Source organism: Triticum aestivum, chromosome 2D (genome assembly GCF_018294505.1).
Source record: "Triticum aestivum cultivar Chinese Spring chromosome 2D, IWGSC CS RefSeq v2.1, whole genome shotgun sequence".
NCBI lineage: Eukaryota > Viridiplantae > Streptophyta > Magnoliopsida > Poales > Poaceae > Triticum > Triticum aestivum.
The window spans coordinates 564,938,586-564,948,247 of NC_057799.1; the positions used below are offsets into that span (position 1 = coordinate 564,938,586).

The 9,662-nt window shown below is 48.2% G+C and overlaps 1 long non-coding RNA gene across 1 annotated transcript; it reads right to left on the reverse strand.

Annotated features, from left to right (window-relative positions):
* Positions 1-689: 689 nt before the first annotated feature.
* LOC123049993 (uncharacterized) lies at positions 690-2,541 on the reverse strand. Its single transcript, XR_006423696.1, has 6 exons — positions 2,053-2,541; positions 1,880-1,980; positions 1,707-1,789; positions 1,355-1,462; positions 1,118-1,192; positions 690-941 (listed from the first exon to the last, which is right to left on the reverse strand). It is a non-coding gene; the product is annotated as an uncharacterized lncRNA (long non-coding RNA).
* Between the last annotated feature and the right edge of the window lie 7,121 nt (positions 2,542-9,662).

Genomic DNA, 9,662 nt, shown 5'->3' on the forward strand with positions numbered 1-9,662 from the left:
TGCATATTGATTGACAGGTGAGGTAGAAATTATCTAGTTATCATGTGACATAACACTTTTTCAACCTTCCATCCACAATTCCACATAGCCTATCTTATCAGCTTGACTAAGAAAACCATATGCAAAATTACTTGATCCAGATGGATCTAAATATGAGTTGATAAAGCGGTTAGAAGAGGAGATTCTTTCACAAAAATGAAGATCTTACCTCCCCAGCGAGGATTTCACTATTCGTCACTACCTTATGCCACAAATCTGGCACACTTTTATCCTATGCTGGTGCAGGGAAAGGATATATTCCCTCTTTACTACATTTCCTTCACAACACCACAAAGCATAAAACAATTAGTGCATGTCCAATACAAATTCACCTTTCCGCTCAAAAGTAGTTTCGTCTGCACTTCCTTTTTTAGGTACACAGAAGGGAGTTAGCACTGAAGTTATAAATATCTCGAAGTTATATGTCTTTGTGGCTAAGTTGAGTCCCTTTTTTGCTTGGCATGCTGATTTGTCATGATACATAATTAGGAACTAAAACTACAGGAAACAAATACAATTGTGTGGTTTAGATAAGCAAAATATACAACCAAACTAAGCCTAGTAGCAGCAGATATTAATCATGGCTCAACGGAATAATTCTTAATGATAATTTCTTAATTATCGGAAACATTTTAGACACTATGGTGTGGTTCTGTATTTTTTCAGATAAACAGAGCGCCCGCCCGGTTCCATTAATCAGTGAAACCAAACACAAGGTTTAAACAACAGTAGGATTCAGCAAGTCAGACCTAGGCGGAAAGTAGATGAAAGCAGGTTACTGGAACCGAGAAAGATAACTAAGGAGATGCCGGGTGGGGCGTAAGCGGGTCAGCAAAGGTCACCATCTTCTCCAGCATGGTCTGCCCGTTTGATTCTCTGTTCCTCACCACCTAGCCACAACACTGCAGGAAGAACAAACCGACTGAGAGAATCAGGAACACAAGATCCACCGCCACCATCGTATCCCAAGACGAACAATCCTACCATAACAAAAGCCTGCGGGTAATGCAACAGCAACGCAGGAACACTGACCCAACCAATGTGAATCACCATAGAAGGAAAGGCCAAAAACACATACCTTGCTGGGCTAAGACCGGCGAAGGAGGAGCAGTCGAACTCGAAGCATCTAATGACTTCCTTCATGATTTCTATTCTGTACAATAAATTGGGAGCACTTGGTTTAGTAGATAGAATGGACAATTAATATCCTAAAATCATGGTCTTTATGACTTTGGGGTATTAGCTTCAATTAGTTAGTTGCCTGTTGTCCCTAAAAAACTTTTAGTTATCCAAGTCCCCAGAAAAGAAAAATCACCTGCTCTTCTGCCAACGCCCTGGAATCTTGCAGAGAAGTCGAGCATCTCCGTGACAGTCATCTCAGGGATATGAAGATCATACTGACCAATGTAAGGTGCTGTCTTTTCTGGAACAAAATTTTGCAGCTTGACACCATTAATTGTAGTCAAGTTCTCGTGTTATCTACGCACGCACGCACACACACATACATACATAGTATGTGAGTAAAGAAAGTACAGTAGTACTGAAATACACGACATACAGTATTCTCTCTGTTTTCAGTGTGCAATTTCAGACCATTATATGCATGACCAAGTACATGCGACGGTTGGAAAAAGTGGAATAACATTAGATGATAGGGACGAGGATACCTTAGATTTTTGGTAGCTTTCCAGCAAGTGCTAGCAAAAGGGTGGTTTTGCCACAGCCTGGGGGTCCAAGGAGAAGGGTCATCCTGCATGTGGAGTGGACACATACTGATGAAAAGGAAGGAAGGAAGGAAGGAAAGAAAGAGGGAATGTCATCTAGAAGGAAGGAAACTCACCTGGATGGTCTGAGGATGCCGGTGACATCTTTGAGGATGTGGATCCTTCATCCTTTCTTTGTTATATGGTTGAAGCCCAGCATGGTGGTGAGCAGCTGCAGCTGGCAACGGAGGCATTTGAGCGAACAGGTGGTGAGGTGAGTGGTAGTACAGAAGAGAACAAAATTCCTTACCGAGAGCTTGGAGATGGCGGAGTTTTTTTTTTTTGAACGAGCGGAGATGGCGGACTTGAGGAGCGGCTTGCCATCGACGACCTGGCACTCGGCATCGACGCGCAGGTTCCGCCACCGGACCTCCAACATCGGCTGCCGCACGCCGACCCTGTCCATCCAGTGGCGCCGGCGGCGAAGCAGGCGTAACCTGCTCCTGCCAGTCCGCCGCCCCTAGCCGGCCCGCGTCGACCGGCTCCAGCGGACGAGCGCCGTCGGCATTGCCGCTGGCGTGGAGAGGGGGCGAGGTATGGAGCCTGTCCCAGGTGGGCAGCCGCTCGATGGCTGCCCATTTCATCTCGACCTCTTCGTCGTCGTGTTGCTCTCTCAGGGACAAGGTGGAGGTGATGAGGCCAAAGAGCCTGGAAGCAAGCGGTGAATCATCAAGATGGAGGGCAGCAAAAAATCGCCCACCACGAACAGCACACGCGCGCCGCCAGCTCCAGAGCTATCCCCGCCGACTCAGGCTGCAAGTGGGACACCACATGGGCGTCCCACCTTTAGCCCACTTGACCTAACTATATTTAGTGGGAATAACTGGGCTTTCCATCGCGCCGGTGCGCCGGCCCAAATTTGGGCCGGACGCCGTGCAGCCACACCATGTACACATTCGTGACCGCACGATTTTGCTAGTTGTGTCCTCTACGCACGTCCTCTTCTTCATCCCGATGCTTGCTCGCACCCGCGGCATCGCGCTTGAAGCTCCATGGCGCCACTCGCCGGTTCGCCGCCGTAGCTCACCGGATGCAGCTCCGCTGAGCCTGTAGAAAAGAAATCCATCCATCTGCATGCCTTTGCAGCTCGACGTGTCTTCCATCCCCGGGTTGCAGCACCACCGTGTGCGGGTTCCAGCATCGCCACCAGTCGCCATCATAGCTCGCCGCACGCCCTTCGCAGCACCCAGTGCACCGCCACGTAGCTCCGTCGTCGCCGCTCGCCATTGTTAGCTAGTCGTTCTCTGTTTGAAGCTTTATCAGAAGCCGATTGTGCTTTCTCGCTGCCGGTTGCAGCCTTTTGCGGCTGCGCGGTGGCCATCCTCCAGCTACCCGTATCTACTTGTCACTTTGTTCAAAGCCAGTTGTAACTTTTGTCGTTGCCGGTCATAGCATTTTTCAGTACTGGTTGAAGTGTCGATGCATGTTGGTTGAAGCCTCTACTTTCTTTGGTTCCAGTAAAAATTACGCCAGTCGTAGCATTCCTCCATGCTGGTTCCAACATTTCACCTCGTCGCTAGTAGCATTCCGTCTCGTTCCTTGTAGTTGTGCGCCCCAGCGCTTGTAGCAGCACTGCCGCCAGTTGCAGTTTGCCGTCGTGCTATTTCTAGCATCCGACAAGCCGGTAGCAGCACCAGAGATCGCTGGTTCCATCACCTGACGCAGCCGGTTTGCAGTTGCAGCTCGCCGTTGTGTTGGTTCCAGCATCGTTGCAGCCAGTGGTAGCACCAGAACTCGCTGGTTCCAGCACTGGACGCAAACAGTTGCAGCTTTGATCGAAGCTGCCATCTGGCGCCGGAGAAGCTCGTCGCAACTCAGCCGCTAGAGGCTTCAAGTTCATAGGCCAGAGGAAGGTGGAGAAACAGATGAGGTAGAAGACGAGATGTGAGGAGGCTGCGGCGTAAAAATGAGTGGTTGTGGTGGAGAGCGTGAAGAGATAACGATGAAAAAAAAGGACTTGGACTGTTGGTGGCCCCAACTCTGCACATGGGTACGTTGCGCGAGCGAGCGAGCCAGCGCGACAGGCCGAGCACTCGGCCGGCCTGTCGACCAAGTTAGACGTCTTTAATAGGTTTTAGCAAAATTTTAGTTACGCGGTTAACCAATTTTAAGAAGTAATACTAGCTACCTACGTCCACGATTTAGGCGATGATTCTTGATGCTAGATTAAATTTCGGGTGTGTGAAACAAGAGACTTAATTAAAATCTCTAGCCCCACACTAAACTTCGTCAAATAGGCATGACCCACTAGAAGATCATCCATCTTTAGCACCCTCTTGTGTACGCGACGGTTCACTATTCTCAACTATAGTGAAGCCCAAGGGACTGGCAGATCATCGACAAGCAGAGCCAATCGATTGTCAGAACCTTATAAACAGTGACAACATGCCGTCGATGAATTGAACCGAAGAAACACTCAAGGAAAGCATAGAAAGAACATCAACCCTCACACTCACATGTAATCTAGATCGCAACCTGCACCTACTCATATAACTTCTCATGATGCCACTGTAGGGAAATATAGTAGAAACAAAACAAAAATCGCGCCTATGATCAACCAAGATCAATATGAAGATGCATAACGGGTTGGGATCACGGTCGTTACCATCACTGAGTTGCAGCGGAAGAAAAATGTGTCGGTTTAGTTCGTACTTGGTGTCTCTCAAACCGTCCATGAACGATCCCTCGTACCGCCCCCAAACAGTCCCTCGAACCGAAGACCGAAAGCACGACCTCTCTAATTGGTTGCAAGCATGCAGCCTTCATGATCCGGCAACGCTTCGGCGTCCAGAGCTAATCGTCGCCGGAGAATTAGAAGGAGGAGATTAGAACCACACAGGACTTCTAATTATGAGAACAAAAGGATTAGTCTAGCTCTAATTAGTCAACTAGGACCAACTAGAACTAGAACAAGAAGAACTAGTGTATACAATAGAGCAAAAAAAACCTAGTATATATAGGTTGGAGGAGGAGGAGGGGGCAGCCACCAAGGAGAGAAAGTCCCTCCTTGGGGCGCCGGCCAAATGGGGAGGTCCAATTCGCCCCCCCCCCCCCCCCCCGCGCAATATGGCAATATGGCAAGGGGCGCGCCACTTCCTTATGGGCCTTCGGGCCCATAACCCCCTCCACCTCTTGGCCTTTTAAGGCTCGTTGAAATTTAAATTAAATATATAATATTCTAAATAGATCTAGACCATTTTATAAACATCTCCAGAAATTTTTTCCACTTATATATAACATATCGGTAATACCCCCTATTACCCGATATCCATCGAAACCCTTCCGATGACCCCGAAACGCTTCCGGATCCTCTCGGAACTATTCTGAATATTCATGAAATAATTCCACAAATATTTTCTCATGATTCTCGTCCTACTAAGACTCAGCAGATTGATTGCCTTAAGCTTGTGACCCCGTAGGTTCGATAACTCACAGACATGGACGAAACCGTTCAATGACCGATAGCGGGACCATGGACGTCCATATGGATCCCTGTGAGTACACGAATGATATTCGAGTGAACCTTTGGTTATCATGTGATGTTCGCTTTTCTTCGCGGTACTTTACAAAATCCGGGATGCATCGGTATCCTCCTGAGTCATCACTATGCTTATTATACCAAAATCCTAGTTACCGGTTTTGTTCCTCTTTCTTGTTATTGTGTTCAGCATCCCCGTGACGAAGTCACTTGTGACTGGCTAGACTATGATTGATGCCTTCACACCGAGAGGCCCCTAAGAATATCTCTCCATCGTTGGAGGAGCAAATCCCACTCTTGAGCTATCTGGCCACTTGTCAAACTTTCTGATGAACCCGTAAGTTGTTGTTATGATCACCGTGTTAGAGGTGACGTTTGAGCAACCCCAAAGCCCACTGTGCCACTACTAGGAAAAGGGCTATAGATGGAATGACCACTAATGGCGCACCAGACACGTGGTGCGCCATTGCTAGGTAGCAGTGGCGCACCAGACACACGGTGCGCCATTAGTAACAAATTTTTATTTTCTTATTTTGCCACACATACTAATGGCGCACCAGCAATATAGTGCGCCACTACAATATTTTTTTATTTTTTACTTTTTTGCAAAATTACTAATGGCGCACCTGGGGCAGTTGGTTGATACGTGGGACGCCGCAGAGAAAGAATATTTCCCTATGAGAGCCACACTGCTCACGACGGTGCACGACTATCTCGGTTTCGGATATCTCGCGGGGCAGGTGGTTTCGGAGAGAAAGAATATTTCCCTCCCCCGCTCCACCGGCCACCGCCGCCGACCCCCGGCCCGCACCCTCCCCCACTCCACCGTCACCGACGACCCACCGCACCCTCCCCCGCTCCACCGGCCGTCGCCGACGACCCCCCGCACCCTCTCCCCCGTACCCTCCCCGGCCCGCTCCACCGACACAAATTAATGCAACTAAATTTGCAAAAAAAAAGCAAATTTGAATATATTTTCAAATAACAAATTTGATGATATTTTTTAAAAAATCATTACTGTTTTTATAAAAAAATATTACTGTTATGATTTAAACAAGTTTGAACATATTTAAACAAAAAAAAATATCAAACAGCATTTTAAATGCATAAAAACAAAAATTGGGGAGCCTGGGAATCGAACCCAGGACCTCCTAGTGTGTGTGCTGCGTGCTGACCAGTCGGGCTAGTGGGCGTGTTCTAATGGAGATAGGGTTAGGTGGAATATAACCTGACCAGTCGGGCTAGTAAGTAAAACAAAATTCTAATGGCGCACCAGGGGGAGGTGCGCCATTAGAGTCGACGTACTTATGGCGCACCAGGGGGAGGTGCGCCATTAGAATCGACGTACTTGTTCCCCTCGCACTGTGGCCTCCCTCCCTCCCTCGCCAGATCCCCCCCACTCGACCCCAACCGTACGCCGCCGCCCCCTTGCTCCGCCCCCTCCGTCCGCCACGCCTGCACGTCGTCCGCCGCTGTGGTCTTGCGCTGCCTCGACGCCGCCGCCCCGACCCCCGCCGGACTCCACCCCCGCCGCCCCCCACCACTGCAGCTCCCTCGTGCCGCCGCCCCCGCGCCCGCCGCTCCTTTGCCGCCCCGCCCCAGCACGTACGTCCCCTCCCTCCCTTCCCCCATCCCCCTAGCTTCTCCTCCTCCTCCTCCTCTCACCACCCGTGCCTTCTCCTGCTCGGAAGGTCAAGAAGGCGGCCAAGGACGCCGACGACATCACGGGCCCCTTCCTCCGGATCGCCGCCCGCAGCCTCCTCGACGCCGGCGTCCTCTAGGTGATTCCTCCTCTCTCCTCCCCTCCTTCCCCCTAGGTTTCTCTCCCCGCACCATCCAATTGTTGTTATGTGATGACCTGATTTCTTGTCTTCCAATGGCATTTGACATTGTGATGACCAACTCATTGATTTGTCATACCCATACTAAACAAAGGTTAGGTTCAGAGATAGCGCTGCATTGTTGAGTTTTACTCCTTTTGATGTAGTAAATTTATTGACTGGTGTTTATCTTACCATGTTCCATTGAGTAGTAAATCATTATTGGCTTGTATAGATGTCAGCATGCTCCCTTTCTACTCATTTTGGAGAACATGTTCTTCACTTCTAAGAGTTGTTGTATTGACATGGCACATTTGCAATGGAGTTTTATATATCTTTAGCCACTGTTCATTAACAGCAAGTCAACAACAACATCAATAAAATTCAGTTAACAACAACATCAGTAAAATTCATTTAATTAACTGAAGAAGAGAAGAGAGAAAGTAGCCAGGGGTAGATGAAGAGAGAATATCATGAAGGAACAGTTTAGTTTTAATTAATGGAAAAGTTGCATTTACTTGTAATTAAAGGAACAATTTCAGTTAATTATAAATATTCAATAGCAGCAGAGGCAAGCAGTAGCAGTAGATGCCAACTCTTGATATGCATGCATGCATTCTTTGCTTGTTTATATTCATTCTTGTAAACTGAACATGCTCATCTATCTATATATGCATTGTATTTTTTTCCTTTGGAAAGTAAAGTTTATTTCCTGGCTGGCTGGCATGATGGCTCATGGATACCTCAGCTGCAGCTGCAGCTGGAGCTCAATCTGATCTCATCTAAAATGACTATAAATACAGAGTGTAGTTAGTTACAGAGTAGCAGAAATAGTTGCTGGATGCAGTTACTTGCATGGGCCTGGCTGATGAAGAAAAACTTTATATATATTCATACTGATGTTGACTCTATAAATCATACTTATTGGACATGTTTTACGTGTTGATCCATCAATTGATCACATTGAGAAAGACCATCGTGTCTCCGACCATTTTGCAAAGGTCATGTCTCCGACCATCGTGTCGTGATGATTTTAGGGGGGGTGCAACCTTTGTATCTTCCTGTAGTATGGAGTATTAAATTGCCCCCTAGGGTATCTGTGAAGATGTTGAAATGCTTTTCTAGGTGCCAATCGTTAACTTTGAATCTATTGCTAAGTTGTGGCTTTGCAATAAAAGATACATTCACTTGAATGCAGTGTGCTTTTTTCTTTTCCAAAGGAAAAGAAAATGTGGTGTATAACAAATGTATTATTTGGTGGAAATTGAGATATCATATTAATCATTGACAAATTGGCTTTGAACAAATAATCTTAAATCCATGCATACGTACACAATTCATCTATTTGCAATGTGATGTTGTAAGGGTACTAATTGGTCTCTTCTGCTGCTTATCAGAGATGGGGGGAAGCAGCCACCGCCGCTCTGCCTCACCCGAGTACGAGTTGGATGCTTTCGAGTTCTTCAGTGTCATACTTGGGACTTCAGTATCAGCCATGAGGCAGGTATATAAAACGAGAGGTCTCCCCTTCACCCATCTCATTATGATAACTCTGTTGTTTGCTACATCACTCCTTGTCCCAAATTGCAGAGGCTGCCTGACACTTTTATGAACATGCTGGGTGAAGATCCGCCACATAATGTGAAGCTCCGACAGGCCGGCGGCGGGGTTCGCAGGCTGTGGGACGTGGAGTTGGTGATCGAGGAGGGCCACATGTACCTGTGCCGTGGCTGGGAGAAGTTCTACAGTGCCTACGACCTGCGGACCGGGTACTTTCTTCTCTTCAGGTACGACGATGACGCCACAATGCTCATCGTGAAGGTTTTCAACACGACTATGTGTCGCATGCGCTACGCTGACGATGAAGATGCCAGTGCGTTCTGCCTCTTCTTATTCCTCTACATTTGGCTTTGTCTCACATCGATTGTTAACGGCCATTGTTGCATTTGGACAGGCAATGGGAGCAGCAGCAGCGACACTGGCTACAGCCAAAGCAGCAGCGATTCTGGCTTTAGCGAAAGCAGCAGCGATTCTGGCAGCAGCAAAGATAGCAAGAAGGATGATCCGGACTGGAGTGGGGGAGAAGAGGAGCAGAGTGGGGATGAGGAGCTGCAGGATGACGATGGGCATCAGGCTGAGGATGACCTAGCGTTGGTGGTGGCTGACCAATGGCAAGAGATGGTGGTGGCTGACCATGGGCAAGAGATGGTGGTGGCTGACCATGGGCAAGAGATGGTGGTGGCTGAGGATGACCTAGCGATGGTCGTGCCCGTCCTGCCTGAAGGTGGCCTCGCGATGGTGGTGGTGCCTGACAATGACCACGCACCGGTGGTGGCGCCGGCGATCCCACAGCTGGGCGACATGACCACGCCAATTGTGGTAGAAGATTACATCCCACAGTTGCCTCCACCGCCTCGCCGCTCTTGGCGCATCAGGCTGAGGAAGGAGAAGGAGAAGAATAATGAGAACTGAACTATGTGAAACTTTTGTAATATGTAACGATGGAACTATGTGTTGGCTATGTATGTATATATGATGAAACTTGTGTGTTGGATATGATTG